The sequence below is a fragment of the Bidens hawaiensis genome, unplaced genomic scaffold (assembly GCF_021521415.1).
Source record: "Bidens hawaiensis isolate Kalapana, Puna unplaced genomic scaffold, B.hawaiensis_p1.1 tig00017358_1, whole genome shotgun sequence".
NCBI lineage: Eukaryota > Viridiplantae > Streptophyta > Magnoliopsida > Asterales > Asteraceae > Bidens > Bidens hawaiensis.
Window position 1 is genome coordinate 1,970 of NW_027492632.1, and position 18,434 is coordinate 20,403.

Consider the following 18,434-nt stretch of genomic DNA (forward strand, 5'->3'; position numbering starts at 1 on the left):
CCCCTTATACGCATCCAAGAAGCATTTAAGGCGAAATGGTACCAACGAATCCACCTTAAGATCAATTTCTGGTAACGGATAACAATATTTGGGGCATGCTTTGTTCAAATCTTTGAAATCTATGCACATGCGCCATTGTTTGTCATTCTTCGGTACCATTACGGGATTTGCAACCCATGTTTGATATCTGCTAACGCGTACGATGCCTGCGTCAAAGAGTTCCTTGACTTGGGTTCTACACGCGTTAGTTTGTTCAGGCCCCATTACTCTGCGCTTTTGTACGACTGGCGTAACAGCCGGATCGCACTTGAGCTTATGCTCCGCCTTACTTCGGGGTACACCAGTCATGTCAGCTGGTGCCCAGGCAAAGATGTCAGCGTTTTTCTGCAGTAAGCGTTTGAGTAGGGTGCGGGTGGGATCAACGATTGTTGGTCCAATGGTAACGGCCTGGTCGGGGTATTTGCCATTGAAGGCCCATTTTTCCGGTTCAGTGATGGTTGGTTTAGCCTTTTTCGGTTTGGGTTTAGATGAGACAGATGCGATGCATACCTGGGGAATGCCAGAAATCATCGCTACACCCTCAGCTGTTGGCCATCCCATCATGCCGTGGACTGAAGATACCACGGCGTTGAATCTTGCCATCCCGTCTCTTCCGAATAGGATGTCGTACGTGTGGTGTGGCTTTTTCATCACGACAAAATCCACGTCTTCTGTGCGTGAATGATTCCCATCAGTAAGAGTAACGGGGAAAGATAGGATACCCAGGGGGGTTTCTGTACTGCCGTTAAACCCTTCCATTGAAGCGTAGACCGTTTCCAAGCGTTCTTTGTCTTCATCATCCAGCTTATCAAAGAACTGCCTGTACATCACTGTCGACGAAGCGCCGTTGTCAGCAAGAGTGCGGGAAGTGATGTAATGCCCCAGCTGGCTTCTGATGACGATGGGGCCTTCTTTGCTGGGGCCTCCTGGCACTCGCGGGAAGCGCACCTCAGCTTCCTTCCACGCGCATGGTTCTGTCACCCGTCTTTTTCTTCCTCTGACCTTGCCATGAACCATGTTGATGCTGATGTCGACGGGCTTTCGTCCGTTACCTCTGTACCGGTTGTCATTCCTTCCTCCCTTCCTGATCGATGCCACGAGATGTGCAAGTCTTCCATCCTTGACAAATGTCTCAATAATATCCTTCAAGGATGTGCACTCTTCAGTACCATGACCCTTTGTCCCGTGGAAATCACAGGATTTGCTTTGATCCGCATTAGGTTTCTGCCGGATCAATGGGGCTTTAGGCCATGGCAATTATTCCGTGGCAAATATCTCCGTGACGCTCTTCGTGAGTGGCGTCCACCGGTGTTTTCGGTTTGAAGGGTGTGTGTTGTCCCTTCCGCCAACAAGAGGGCGAGAGCTGGATGAGGTGTCAAAGTTTACCCTTGACTGCCAAATACCTAGCCTCCTCTTTTTGTTCTGCCGGGCGATCCGGACATTGTTCTCTCTTGTCCTCTGCGTATAGAGGTGTGTACTCTGGGGAAGATCCCTTCCCAGTTGCTTTTCCGTCTCGGCAAAGCGCTTTGCCGCCGTCATGATGGCATCCCAAGTTGATGGCATGCCATCCTTACCCGTCAATGTGCGGATAAGTTCTGGGTATTCGGCGCCTTGGATGAAGGCGGCGCGAACCAGATCCTCACTTATGTTGCCGAGACTTAGCTTTTTGGAGTTGAAGCGAGTGATGAAGTCTAGTAAAGATTCATCCTCCTCTCTCACGCAGTTGAGGATCGTCCACTGCTCTTCAGTGTACTTCCTCTGTTGGCTGAAGTGCTGGCTGAACTTGTTCTGAAAGTCCGCCCAGTCATATATGTGGTGGATCGGTAAACGATCGAACCATGCCCTGGCCGCTCCGACCAGAGTCATCTGGAACATGTAGCACCACGTGGGTTCCGTCCAGTTGCTGACGGTAGCCCCCGCAATGAACCTGTTCAAATGGTCGTCTGGGTCGGATAGACCATCATAAGTGCCAATGTTGGACATTTGTTTGGCACTTCTCGGGGCGATTGCTTCCGCAATGTCCCTTGCGAATTTTGACTTTCCTGCATTTGTAGCAGTTGGTCTAAAGGTTTTGGAGAAGTCACGCGGGTTTCTCTCCGCGATTGGTTTAAAAGCTTCCCCAAAATTCCTTTTTGGTTGGACGTCCGTTTCCTTACGCTTCCCTTTCGCCTTATGGCGAGGGTTTGCGTCGGTATCGGACTCCAACTCGTCGTCTGAGTACTCGCAGTCACTGCTCATATTGAGGTGTTGGCGAGTACTGGCGAATTCGTCAGCCTGTTGAGCTGAACGCAAGCGTTCATCCAATTCGGCTTGGAATTCTCTTTGCCGTGCTTCGGCCCACGCCTTCACTTGATCTAGTGTTTGGCGAGGGACCCTCGTTCGTTTTTCCAGCTGGGTATCGGTGAACCCCAGTGGAATATTTACTGCACTTGCCCCCGCTTGGGTAGTCGGGGTAGTGTTCGTAAGGATTGTATAACCGCCGGTGTTCCCCCCAGTTGCTGGGGTTGTTACCGGGGTTTCCTGGTCGGTTACTGGCCTTTGGACCGGAGTAACGTTAACCATTTCTTCAGAAATTGTGAAAAAACTAAAATAGTTATAGCTTTTATGCACGGATGGCGCCAATGAAGAAACACTAAGTGACCCGGAACAGATTATAGATAATCTGGGGGTTAAGTAATGTTTCCCACGAGAATGAGGTCCAACAGAGACAGTTGTTCTTCAGGGGACCTGCAAAACAAACACCGTAAGCTCGTCACTGAGAAGGGGGGGTTCCTCCTTGTGACCACCATCCGGCGTGAGAATCAGACTAGATTGCTCTGAATATAAGTGTATATTAAGAGATTGCTAGATAACAGGATAGCAGATGATCTTACCATTCCAAGATGTTGGAGTATTTATAGCCGAATGTAGGTTTCCTAGAAGGTACAGCCAGCTGAATAGTATTCCTGTTCTACCAACAGTGGATTATGCACAAGCCATACTAGTTGGTGGATAGGTTACGGCCAACAGTAACAAAGTCGGCTGCACTATTCCACCAACTGTAGATTATGCACGTCCCACCTACTGTGGATTATACGCAGGCCATGCTGGTTGGTGAGTAGGTTACGGCCAACAGTAACACTATTCTACCAACTGTAGGCTACGCACGCCCCTCAGTAAGAGTTGGTGAGTAGGCAGCGGCTAATAGTGACAAACAGTACTAGAGGGTGCTCCTCCTCGTACTGTTGTCGGTGAGCTGTCACCCTGTGATTGGCTCATGGGTTGTTCTGGTCAGATCGTCTGTCCTACCCATACCTTAGTAGGTATAGTACAAAAGATCTTTCAGAATCATACGGACTGGCTTATTTTGGCGGGATTGTTCCCGCCTTGCTCATTCCTTCATGTGACTACTGAAGTAGCTATTGCCTTGTGCGTGTAGCCCTGCTGTCTGCGGGTAGCCTTCCCTGATGGCTTGTATCCGCAACTGCGGGAACAGGCGGGGTACTTCACCATTGGGAGGCTTTCCCTGCGTGTACAGCTTGCGTACTGCGCGTAAGATTCTATGAGCATGGTGGGTCCTGCGGGAGCAGATGGCCTTTGCGCAGACGTCCCTGTTCAAGGTGAGTCTTGCGGGACCAACTGGTCTCTGCTGGGACCTACCTCTTCAATCGGTATTTCATATTTGTACTAATATTTATACTAAAAATATGTCTTAATTGCTTAAATCCTTTTATGTTTTTATGCATTTTCTATATTTTGTATACTCTAATTAGATTATGGAATTATCAGACATTTTAATACTAGTTCGACTCTTCTTTAGAGCATATCATATCCCTAATCTAAATATCTAATGAAATGGTGAATTGTGAAATAACAATTTATTTACATATTAATCTAAAAATATTGTTGGGGTGATATAAATATTTAATGAAATCTGTTAGAATTTATATTTATATATACACAGACATATATAATATTTATATTTGTATAGGTGTACTTGTAACCTGTATACGTATGAGTTATGTTTAATGCATGTGTATATGAATACAACTATTTTCCTTATTTGAGTTCATGTAATTCATAATTACTATTTTTCTTTGGGTTAGATAATTAATAATGATTTTTATATTTATTGGTCACAGTCATAGAATTGACAATTTGTTTGTCTAACACTAGATGCACTTAACGTGGCACTCTAACAATAGAATGTCGCCACCATATTTTTTTTATCTACGTTTGAAATCACACCAAATAGTCAACTGATTTTTTCTGAAACGAAATATCAACCGTTAATATTGATTTTGCTACTTAAGGCATAACTCACTCAGAAAAAAAAAAAAAAAGAAAAACCACCAGTATAAGAAAACATCTTTAAGTCAGGTTTCAAACTTAAAACTTTAAGATCACAAACCTTAATTATCACATACATGTCATTGGACAAGGAGGGCAACTGCTCACCACCATACTAATACAATTCATATCAATAATTACAATATTCAGTCGAACATGTGCTTAAATCCGGTTTATCGGTTTAGTCGGTCAATCTGGTCCTTAAAACAACTTACCGACATAGGGAGGAGGCAAGTACTTGTCACACAAGTTTTTTTTAATGATTTTGATCGGTTTCAATGAGGTTTTGCATAAAACCATACTACTAAGTTTAGGGCTGAATTCATTAGCTAGTAACTTAACCGTTTTCATTTGTCGTCCCAAGTTTACCAGATAGAGTCAATCATCTGCTATGATTTATTACAATAGTGGTCTCAAGTGAGACTTGAACTTTAAATAATTGGCTGAAAAACACCTTAGTTAAATCTTACTATACCATTAAATTATATATACGATAATCATATATAAAAAAAGTTGATTTCAAAATAAAATTTAGGTGAAAAACTATTAATTGCTACATATATTAGATTTACAAGAATTAAAACTTAAAAACGTTGAAAGTTAAAGCACAAGTAGATGATTTCAATTTATTTTAATGTCAAGGTGAACAAAGTTGAACTTGTAAGTAATGCAATAAAAGTTGTACGGTTGTACCTACATAATCTTTAAATATACTTTACATAGTCAGCTTACTATCTTAAATCCACAGTAAATACTAAACAATAAAAGTAAATGGAAATAGGGTATCATTGTTAAGAATCCATTTATGAAGTACCAAGTATCCAACATGAACTCTCATGAAGTACCAAGTGACATTGCCCATAATAGTTGAAAGTACAAAAGAAAGCTAATAATAAAACTCAATTTCCTACAAACTTCTAAAACTCTTCATACCGTTTCATTCTAACTTTTATTCGTTTTCTTGGTGTTGTCATGAACTACGTCAAGTAAAACAGTGCTTTTGCATTTAGGACACTTATGGCAGCCATCCGCAAGCATAATATACACAAGGCATCGAGGACACCCCACCAACATCATAGACGTGGCCTCTGGGATCGTTTCATTACAAACAAGCTCAGAAGACACGCAAGAGCTCGTAGGAGACACCAATTGGTTTTGTGATTCAATCATCGGTCGATGAGCTCTTGGTGGTGAAAGATGCAACTTCAAATCAACCTTCGGATGTCTACTACCTTCACCGCCGTTTCTCCTGCTCATATTTCTCCTTATGTACGTGACTTTACGAATAATTATCTTTCCTGAAAATAAAACATACATAAGTCAATCTTATGATCAAATTCGCTCTACTATAAACATAAGGTTTGATCATAGATACGCTTACCTCGGATCGAAAGCACCTTCGGGAGAGGAGAGATGGATGAGACAGGGATGTTGGTTTGGAGCTTCAAAGAGCATGTATATAAATAGGAACTCATAGGTGAGGGGGACCATAAATGAATTAAATGTTGGAAAAATCCTAATATCGGTGGAAAGAGAAAATTGTTGTGACATATTGCACTTCATTCATTGATTATTGATTGCTAATTATGAATTACCGTAATAGCACATGGATTTACAAAACAATGTCAAGGATTTTTTTTTCTTCTAGAAAGGTCAAAAATTTTTTAAATGTCGGACATGTGTCATCTGGGGTACTTAAACGCAAGACCTCTCAACTCCTTTAGTATTTTAAAGACTTCGTCTTTACTGATAGATTACCAACTCAATTGGCACTAGAAAGGCTAGTTAATCGCATTCTAAATCTACATATATATATTTTTTGAAATGTCAAATCATTAAGAAAAAGGGTAACTTACAAGACACAAGAAGCTCAACAAGAAGCAAGGTTCAAACATACAAACAAGCAAATTAAAGAGCAAAGAACAAAGTAAATAAGAAAATATCAATATGTATACACCTTACTTGGCTCAGTTAGCAAATGCTAGTTGGGTTAAGTGTGAGACAAGAAGAAATTTATCAGGGTTCGAACCATGTATGTGTGGTGTAAATTTTGTAGGAACCTCATAGTGGGTTTCAGTTCGTTTTCAACAAGTATATGCCAACAATATGGGAAAACACCAATGGTCTAAGATTTGAATTCGAGTGAAAGGGTTGTATGCGAGTCGTAAGCCTTTCAAAATCCCCAACAGCCAGTTACACTAAAGCCGTTAAAAAACCAAATTTTTACCAGTGTATTTCTCCATCACCGTATGTGATTTTTATTCATAAGTGTATATAAATTCTCTAATATTCTCACCACTAATATCCGTTCGTGTTACAATATTTTTTTATTTTATTAGATGAATAACATTCTAGTGTTTCAAAAAGTATTATTACTAACCCTATAAGTAAAACAAGAAGAAAAAAGCTGGACAAAAATACAACATATTCATTTATCCTTAGAGAATACACAAGCTAACTAATATATGTTTTTAGAACAATTTGAAATATGATGTGACGTTTATAGTCTTAAATGACGGTTTATAAAGATCCAACGTTGTTGATGCTTTTATTACTGTGACACGTGGCGTTTCAAATAACTTTATATACTTTTTTTACACAATTGACTTTTTAACGTAGTAGTATGTATAGAGAGAGGGATCGAACGTTCCTAATGAAGTAAATTATGAAATGAAAATCCATAAATACATTGAAATTTGAGTGAACGTAGTTAATGAATTACTCTCAGTGTTAATAAAAATTATAAATATTTGCAAACGATGTATTATAATTTAGGGGAAAGTTAACGTATACATGAAATTAACGTGCTAATTGTGATAATCAAGTAGTGTAATTATGTAATTACATCATATATTAATTACATAATTACTTTATTATGTAACTACATAATTACTCTACCTGTATATATAATTACTCTACTTGATTCCCATAATTAGCACGTTAATTTCTTTTGTATTTGATCCAAACCCTTATAATTTATAACTATATAATCAAAAATCAAAACAATGATTATTGATTCGGTGGTTTATATAGGTCATTGTTCAAATTCTGATAAATAAAAAAAGTTTTGTTGAGAAAGAGAAAGATAATATTTTAGAATCAGTATGACCCATCAAACCAATCCAGCCACGATCCCATGCCAGTGCCCTAATTGGTTCGATCGGCCACACGGTTTAATATTGAAAATATTAAAGGAAAAGTAATTTTATTGGTGTCTTGGTGAGCGTTAGATGGCCTCCCACATTGAAATTTCAACAACCATAACGGTTTTTCTAAATGTCAAACCTCATGATGAAATATTGTTTACTCAAAATGGATAGTTGCTTCTTTGATTATAACTCTTAAAATCGTGATATATTTATTTTTTTATAGAAGGTTCACACTTCAACCATACTTTGACGTGATAGATCAATTTATTAAAAGTATGGTTTTCCTTTTATATCCAACATGTTGTCTTATATAATATAGTCAAAGTTGAGGCGCATATGTAGCGATGATTAAACAGTTAACTTTTTAGTTGATGAATGAATATTAAATCTAGATCGTTATGCAAGTTGTTGCATAAGCTCTAGATTAGCCTCAAATAATACGTACATCTGATGTTGATAATGATAATTATTAATTCGTATTTCATTGGTTAATTGCTATCACGTTGGAATCCTAATTGTTTCCATTCATTAGGGAAGAATGAACAATTCTAATGTTTGTAATAGGTTCTACCAACTAGCAAGCATACCGGGAAAACAATGTTTGGCTTCATACACATCTTATATAGGCGTTGAATATCACTCCATGTCGATTTGTAAATATTTTTGTCATATAGATCAATTGCATCTTTACATAATTGTAAAGAGTAAAGACTTACATGTAAAGTTTTTAAGACATTTTCAAGTATAATAAATGCCATAGGATACTGGAGCTGTATGTCATTTGACGAATTATGGATGTGCACTTTTGTAAATGGTAAACACCACCAAACTCTAGGATCACACTCTTGTCGGAACCTACCAATCTCCTCTCCAAATCGTCATTTATTCGTAAGAATAGTTGTAGGCTCATTCGAAATCAACACCTAAACCTTTCGTCGGTATATAGTCATAAAAATTAGTAATGTACTAGATGATCATTAGTAGCTTTAAAGTCTCGTTTAAAACTAGCTCATTTTGTTCTTAGATGTGAACTTTCAGCTTGTATTAAAAACTGGGCCGCGACTATGATTTTGTGATGAAAACTTCATTAGTCTCGAAGGATGATGATGATGATGATGATGATGATGATGATGATGAATCAATTATTGAGAATATTTTTTTTTGTAAAACAAACAAAAGTTTTTTTTTGGGTATTTATAAGTGATTTTAAAAACATAATTTCTTTGTACTTCTAGCCATTGTGAAAAGGTTAAATGGCTCTATAAATTGAAAAATAAAATAAAATCAGGAGCGTTCTGATAGGATGTTGCTCATGAACCCATCACGCTAAACCGACGTGGTGCTCCCGCAAGCATTAGCTTACATGGCTCAATTCCTCTCATCGTTCACGGACCAAAGCACTAGTGCTTATAAATATTAAGATTCCTTTTAATCGCAACGCAAACAAAGTTGAATTGAAGTTTATACAATTGAAATGTGCATATTAACATGTTGAAGAAATTCAAAAAAAAAAAAAAATTTAATTTTGGCAGTTGAAGCAGGTATATAACAAAACGTCAACCTAATTGTTATAAAGACTAAACCTAATTTCATTAATATGTTAAAAAGATTTGGTATTAACAATTAATAATATTTGTATAAAGTCTATTAAGTATGATATTTGACTTATTTTTTAGATCATTTCATACATCTTAAAATTCTGAAAATTTATCTACTTTTATTTATCTTATTTCTTTTTGAGTGTTTATCTACTCGTATTTATGTGGAGTGTAACCTACAAGATCGTATGTGTGATATGTTTCCCTTTACAGAAACTATGTCCACCTGACCCCACTTGTGGACATCCTTCACCAGGTATTTGTTGGGCTTAGTAGGACTTGTTTGGGTCCGGTTTAAGTTGAAGCTTTGAGTTTTCTTTTCTTGTTTGTTAAGTTACAAAGTGTCTATTTATTTGTAATCGTTCACTCAATAAATAATACCATTGTTTATGTGTTTTTGCTCGGATTTTGTGTTTGCAGATCCTGATAGTATGCATCCTTAAAAATGCCCGCAAGCACCTTGCGGCAATGGGACGTTTGTTGAAAGGATGCCACCTATACGCTTTCGAGGCAAGGACATCTAAATTACATATGGGTTCGTTTAAAACGTGTATTCTTTACAAATGTATGTAATCTTAATGCCTTGGACACAACTTTTTATGATTTAGTTAGCTTTACCTTAGTTTAAGTCGTTATCAAACTAAAAGATATCAATAAGCTAACATTTACTATACAAGGTTGTTTTGACATGTGCTTGGTTGATTTGCATTGCCATGTATGGTGTTACTATATTGTAACTTAAAATCAGACACACAACACATATATTACAATCCATATGTAAATAGGACACCATAAACAGGTCGTTTTCTTACCATACCTAGATGTAATTATCTTGATTATTCCCAATTAAGAACCAACACAACTCTAGCCGATCATTCTATGATATTTGTAATAGCTATCGTTGAACGTATGACAATCAAATGATCATATCTTTTCATAGCTATATCAATGTTTTAAAGTCTTACCCATCATGCATTTATCCAGTCTTTGTCTTAACCTAACAATTTGGTTTCGATAAAAAGGTTTAGTGGTTTGAAACCGGCCACCTACTTGCCGAATATGTTAGAAAGGATTAACACATGATTTTCCAAACCTTTTTTTTTTCTTCATAAACTATGGATATAAAGTTGTAAAACGGGTACAAATGGTAAAACAAGGTGGAAAGAACCATTCTCATACAAGGAATTCATATGGGACTTCATTCATGTAACTTACAGTTAATCTCTCAACCTCCCCACACATTGAAGATTTAAATGCATTTAAACACACCATAAGAGATTCAATTTTAAGTGCCAACCAAACTCCATCAAAAGGACCCCCTCAAGAAATAAATCCCTTTCTGGCTTAGCAATTATGAATTCATTCAAGTGCCTCCTACCCAATACACTTATTATTATGTACTATGGTCTTTAATTTCTTTTAATATATCAACAAAGATGTTCAAAGTTATCGATCCCTCTATTAAAAACATTCGTTTTGTGTTGATTTGCTACGGTGTTTGAAATGAATATGTATTTCAAAACGTTGGGTTAATATGAAACATATTAAACGTGTTGAAACCGGTAGAGATACTTTCAAATGGTGTTAATGCATAGTAAGTTACTATATTTAAAATTAACACTATTAAATTAACAATAAAGTTTTTATAATAATATTTAACCAAGGAAATGTTGGGTCAATTGTTGTTTGGCCCAAGTGTAAGGCCCAACGCAATAATTAGGTTTTATTATATCTGGTAATGTCTTGGCTAACAAGTTAGGGTTAGTCTATATAAACCGAGTTATAGTTAGACATTATGGCGTGTGAGTTTGGTGTAACCGAGTTAGGGTTCATCAAGAGTCAAACCGAGTTAGGGTTTGAGGGTTTGTAATCAGTTTTTAGAGTGATATTTTCTGATTAATATAAACGGGAGTTAGTTGTTTAATTCATGTGTTGATTATCGATCCGGGACTTGAATTGGTATCAGAGCCAAGTTCAAGAAATCGATAATCATTAGGCGTGAGTGGTGGCTTGAGAAGAAGCTATCATCGGCGCATAATGGAGCCGAGTTGGGTTTCTGAATCAGAATGTGTTTTTGTTAAAGCAAGTTAGTCGGACATGTGACGGTGGTTCTTTCTTGTCCGAAGGAAGCGATAGAAAAAACACGTAGCAGATCCGAAATCGGAATTTTGATCGTAAGTTAAAAACCACGTGGAGTTTTGTTTGGTTTCATATCAAATAAGAAAAAGTCAACAGCGGGTTTTGTTTTGTTTTTTTTCTCAAGGCTAGTTCAAAAGAGAAAACGAAAGGAAAAAAAAATACAACAAATTTGTTGTGTGATTTGATTTCGTAGACTTGGTGGTTCTTATTAAAGAAGAAGGCTACAAGTTTAAGTTTTTATTATATAGGTTAAACAAGTTGGTTTTACTACTATTGTTAGTTTTTTTATTTTGATCGTATTTTAGTGGGTTAAAAGAGTTAGGTTTACCCAAGAGTTGATTTATTTGTTGCGAGTAAACGGGTTTGGTTCTAAAAAGTTGTTCGGGACTAAGGTGTTTGTGTTTGTTCCAACAAAGTGGAGCAAGGGTGTTCGACGACGTCAATGGCAGGTGACAAAGAAGCGTAAATAATCCAACCCAAAGCGAGTGGGGGGATATCGTTGCAGGTTCCAAAGCTGAATGGAACTAATTACATCACATGAGCGATTGTGGTGGAAGCGATCTTAGATGATCAAGAGTTATGGGAAGTTGTTCAATCGAATGAGGGTGCGCCTATTGATGCGAAGAAGAATAAAACGGCAAGGACGTTTTTGTTCCAAGTTATGGAAGGTAATATTCTTCTTCAGGTTTTTCAATACAAGAATGCTCGATAAATATGGGCGGCTTCGAAGGCACGGTTTGTTGGGGCCGAGCGAGTCCAAAAGGCTCGACTACTGACGTTGAAAAGTGAATTTGAGAAACTCAAGATGGCGGAAGACGAGACCGTTGATCAGTTTGCAGGAAAGATAACAAGTATGGTTTCAAAGGCAACGAGTCTAGGTCACGTGTTCGAGCAAGATGTATTGGTGAAAAAGTTATTTGACGCGGTTCCAGACAAATACTTCAACTTGGTAACCTCAATCGAGCAAACGGTTGATCTCGATAGTATGAGGTTTGAAGATGTTGTTGGAAGACTTAAGGCGTTTGAGGAACGTCTACGAGGGAGAGAACGCGCTTCAAATTCACAAGGTCAGTTACTTTTCAATCGGTCGGAAAGTAATTACAAAGGCAAGTTGAATGATCAGTCTGGTAGCCGAGGTAAGGGTTGGCCGAGTTCATAGGGACGTGGAATGTAAGGCCCCGTTACCGGTAACCCTACTTTCGTGTTGGATTTACTCATAAACACAGTTCTAAATATCAGAGTTAATTAAAACATTTACGCGGAATATAAAACTTTCATAAAACTTTACATAATTCATAACTTGTCTCAAAACATTTATTGTCTTTCACATTAAAACATTAAAATTAACACATCATAGGTCTTCAAATGCCAGATTCTTGTTCAGTGCCATGTGTCTCCTCAAGCGAGCTGCCTCATCCTACTCACCTGCGTGCATACTAAAAGTCAGCTACGCTGAGTGAGTTCTAGATAATCACATAATCATACCATTCACATAACATCATATTCTTTCATTCATACTTTTATACTTTCATACTTTCTTACATTCATACTTTCTTACTTTCATACTTTCTTACTTTCTTTTGTATTAACTTACTTTCATATCTTATGTTATAAAGAGCATTACGCCCTACATTCCTCGAGTATTATTAGGGCTCGGTACCCTCTTTCCTCGAGTATTATTAGGGCTCGGTACCCTCTTTCCTCGAGTATTATTAGGGCTCGGTACCCTCCTTCCTCGAGTATTATTAGGGCTCGGTACCCTCTTTCCTCGAATATTAGTAGGGTTCGGTTCCCTAGTTCTCGAATATTAGTAGGGTTCGATTCCCTCTTCGTTACCATACAACCATACCTCATACCTCGAGTATTATTAGGGCTCGGTACCCTTTCCGTAACCATACAACCATACATTATCATTTCTTTCTTTTCTTATCTTCATCACGTTTATACACATAAACATACATAACATACTTACCTTATACATAACGTTACAACCTGACCGTACGTGCAATATCCGAAGATCGTTCACGTATCATCAAGCAATCATTCATACATTTCACATTATCCACATAAGCATACACTTATCTCTTAGGATAAGCGTATTAACAAACATATTGAGTATGCACACAGCCCCGAAAACATAACACATAAATGGGGCTAGAAACTCACCTGAACACGGTTACGTTCTCCGTTGATCGTAATCCCTTTCTTCAGTTGTGCACGGCTGACTGTATAACAAGTATACATATCAATTTAACTATCATTACTTATAACAACTTTCTAGTCTTAATTACTACCCACAACGAACGGGGGTCCGGGGGCAGCGCCCCTGGCAGCGGGGTCTAGGGGCGGCAGCCCCTAGCAGGGTCCAAGGGGCAGAGCCCCTGGCTGGGGTCGAGCTGCCAGGTCAGCTTGGAAAAATTTTATTTCCAATAACTGTCTTAACACATTTTCCATTAGGTTTTTAATTTATTTTCTAAACGAACTTCACTTTAGGCGAAGTTAAACCTCGGGCGAACTTGGCTTCAGGCGAAGTTAAACCTTAGGCGAACTTGGCTTCAGGCGAAGTTAAACCTTAGGCGAACTTGGCTTCAGGCGAAGTTAAACCTTAGGCGAACTTGGCTTCAGGCGAAGTTATCCTTAGGCGAACTTGGCCGTAGGCGAAGTTATCCTTAGGCGAAGTTACGCTTGAAGGCGAAGTTACACTTGAAGGCGAAGTTCATCAGGCGAACTTAATCTTGCAGGCGAAGTTATCGCGCTGCAGATCTGTTTGCCCATAAATCCTTCGTTTCTTAGCCAAATAACTCGATTTTGGTACCCACGGAATCGTATGATCGGCGCCTACAAATCCCAACCATCAAATTGGCCTAAAATCGACGTTTTAGGGGTCCGATTTGGGCAGTTTGGGTTTCGGGTCCGGTTAACCCATCCAATCCTAACCATTTTCAGTAATATTAGCTTTGTTGGATTTGTTCTTACCTTACCAACTCAGATCTATCAACAAAATCTCGGGTCTCGGCTTCGAATCTTGATCGGTTAGAATGTGTGTGTTTTGAGTGTGTGAAGAAATAGATGTAAATGAAGATATTTTTGGGATTTTGGGGGTATTTATATCCCTGAAATCCCATTCTTATTTAACCCATCTCAATTAATCCACGTCCAAGACCCGCTCCCTACCCGATACTAATTAATTACGCGAAAACACTAAACATAACTTCCTTTATTCATCATTAAAATTTTTAGGATGTTACATGGAAGAGGCTGGGAAACCGGAGGTCAAGACTGAGAGGATAAGGATCAAGATGGTTGTGAAAACCGAGATGGTCAACATCATAGGTCAAGGTATACGGGTCAAAGAAAGGATCATCAATGGAGAAGGAAGGATATGTCACAGGTTCGGTGTTACCGTTGTGATGAGTTCGGTCACTTTGCGTCTTCGTGTCCGGAACGTATGAAGAAAAATGAAGAATCTAATTTGAACAAAATTGATGATTTTGATCCAAGTTTATTTATGATTAAAGGTGATCAGAAAATGGTTTTTCTGAATGAAGATGGTGTGATTCCAAAGCGTTTCGAAACCGAGCCGATGGAGAAAGATGCTTGGTATCTCGACAACGGAGCATTGAATCACATGACAGGTAATAAAGCGTATTTTTATGAATTGAATGAACAAGTCACAGGAACGGTGAAGTTCCGAGATGAATCTTGTATTGATATTCGGGGAAAAGGGTCGGTTTTAATTGAAGGAAAATCGGGGGAGCAACATTAGTTGACAGATGTCTACTATATCCCGAGCCTACAGTGCAATATCATAAGTCTTGGTCAAGCAACGGAAGGTGGATGCGAGATTCACATTAAGCATGATTTGCTAACCATTAAAGATGAGACAGGTAAGATTTTGATGAATGTGACAAGGACCAAGAATCGATTATACAAGATTAGCCTCAAGATAACAACACCTAGTAAACGAGCTATCATTGGAATGAAGAATTTTGCAGGTAGGGATCTTCAAAGTATTGGACTGAAAAAAGACAAGCCGGTTACAAGTCAGATTCTAGTCAAAGATCCAAGTTCCAAAATTCAAAGTCCAAAGAAGAGTGTTTTGGAAGTTAAAAGCGCGGTCAAGAAAGAGATTCAAACCTAATGGAAGATGTGTAATGATCAAACGAAGCAAGCGTGTCTTCTAGCCAAGTGGAGCCGAAAGAACATTGCAAGAAATCATGAAAAGCCTCGGGAGAATCATGAGAATAATGACAAGCGTGAAGTTGAAGACCCGCCAATTTCGAGTAGGAAATTAGGGGGTGAGTCGGGTGACTCGGGTACAACAATTGTGGGGGTGATTGTTGGGTCAATTGTTGTTTGGCCCAAGTGTAAGGCCCAACGCAATAATTAGGTTTTATTATATCTGGTAATGTCTTGGCTAACAAGTTAGGGTTAGTCTATATAAACCAAGTTATGGTTAGACATTAGTGCGTGTGAGTTTGGTGTAACCAAGTTAGGGTTCATCAAGAGTCAAACCGAGTTAGGGTTTGAGGGTTTGTAATAAGTTTTTAGAGTGATATTTTCTGATTAATATAAACTAGAGTTAGTCGTTTAATTCGTGTGTTGATTATTGATCCGAGACTTGAGGAAATATACTAACATATAAATGGCTAAAAAAAGGAAAAATTAACCGTGACCTCACGTTGATCCCTATTAAATTAAAATAGTATATTGACTCATCCATTTGGACACATTTAGGAACTATTTGATAATCTAATTCTGAATCAATAAGAGATTGATAATTAAAAGGTAGTTTTTGACTAATTCAGTATATATTTGAAACTTAGTCATCAAAAGGTGTAACCAAGGTCAGAGGTAGAGTATGTTATTAGAAATCATTAAAACCGCCCCTTGTTGAAAACAAATGTATCTAGTTATGGGGCTCGTTAGAGTGGGTTATTAGAAAAACTTTCGTCTTTGACATATTTGTTAAGACTTCATTGATCAAAATTTAAGTACAGAAATGAACGCACTACACATGTCTAATATTGCACATACAAGAGTATTAAATTTTATTATGTAACACCTTTTAATCCTTTTAAAAGTATTCGAATACCCGATAATGATATAAAAATTTTAATAAATTCAACATAAGTTTCATGCTCAACTCAAACGAGTGTTCTTTTCTATGCAATCATATGCATAATTATAGAGGGATTGAGTATCTTCTCCCCCACAATGAGTTGATAAAATTGGATTAGTAAAAAATCCTTAAGGTAGTGTTTGATATGCGAAAATTTACAATTATAGACAGAATATAATGAATCGTTATGAGATAATAAAAATATAATATTTAGTTACTTATTTCTAAAGAAGTCTCATTCATTTTAAACACACCAAAATCATTTCTTCGTTATTATTTTTCACAAGAAACCTGTCCCTTGCTTTTATATGATTTTTTCATTCCATTCCCCTCATTCACCACCACCATTGGCCAACATCGCCACCACTAGTACCACCACCTCCTGCCATCACCATTATAACCACTACCGACCGCCACCAACACTACAATCCACCTTTGGCCGCTACCGCCACCAACCCCACTGACCACCACCTTCGGCCACCACCACCATCAACACCACCACCTCCAGACACCAGCCGTCAAGTTTAAATAGTTCGGACCAATTTCAAATTGAACCAACAAACACATTCTGCTACACGTGTTGTATTTAAGTGAGCCTGACAGGTTCACAAATTAATTTGTTTATTTATGTAAAATTTAATCTGTCATATTAAACAAAATAGATATTTGCATATACTTTTATATTTCGGGTTGTATATTGTAATTTTGAAGTATTAGTGTGTAAAAAAATTGAGTTAAATATGCTATGCTCATTTTAACTCGTTTAAATTCGTATCGTGTATGGGTCTTGCATTATTACAATTTTATTCTTGTGTTTTACCCGCCGACCCACGTAGCAACTCATTTAACACAATTGTTTTAAACTCCCATTATTTATTTATTTACTTATTTTTTTTATTATCAACTCACCAATAATGCAATCCTAACCTTTTTAACCTAATTTTGTTATACATTGTCTTCATAGGTAATATAATAAATGATAATTAAAACACCAATAAATAATCTTAAATAGATGATGTTTAAGAGCAAGCAACCTTACCAAACAATTAATATGTTGCATTTTCCAACATAAGTTTTTTAATGCCCCATTGTATAATAAAAGCCTCAATTTATATTTACAATATCTTTAATTATGTTTTATAAATATCTTATGTGGTTACTTATATTTTCGGTGTCTTAACATCTTATGAAGTTAATGAACTAATTTTTCATCTCATCAAGCCGAACAATGGACTAGTACTCTCATCTCTTTTATGATGATGACTTAAATATTATCGGAGACTGGTCAACCAAAAATTTTCTTACCGAGATTAATCAAGTGCTCTTTTAATCTCATGTTTAATAGTCATACTTGACGAAAGTAGATCTTTTGGGGTTGGAGTCGACAGGGATACCACTAATAATGTGGCAAAGATTTTTACATCACCAAAGAGGTTCCTTTTCTTCTAATTATCTTGGCCTCGCCAAGGGAGCCGATATGAAACCTTGTCAAAAATTGGCGAACGGTGATAGATATTTTTGAAAACCGTCTCATCTCTTGCAAAGCAAATCCTTATCATTGGGAGGAAATCTAACTTTATTAACATTAGCATTGGGGAGCCTTGCAATCTACTATATGATAAAGGAGATCTGGGTTCTATTTCCAATATGAGAAGACCAATTCATCAAAGTGCTTATGCTTTTTTAATGAAAGAGGATGTCAATATATCTATTAAGCTATTAACACCTACAACTGAAGTAAAGCAATCTGGCAACAGATTGCTTTCAGATACCCAAATGGTGAAATGCCCATGGCTATTTGAAATGAATCGTAAATTTTGTATGATATAGGAGCGATTTGTAAGAATTAGGCCTTTTGCCAAGGTCAATAACCGATATAGTTAGGTTCGGTTTGACGGTGCGAACAGTTTTAGTTCAAATTGTTAGCAACGGTTTTTATCTTTATAATTGCAACAATCATGCTGCTAGTTTGTTTTATCGTTGGCCGTATATCTGTTGGAATTACGTATGCCCGAGACACATAATTATACTAATGTGGCTAACTGTGTTTGATCCAAG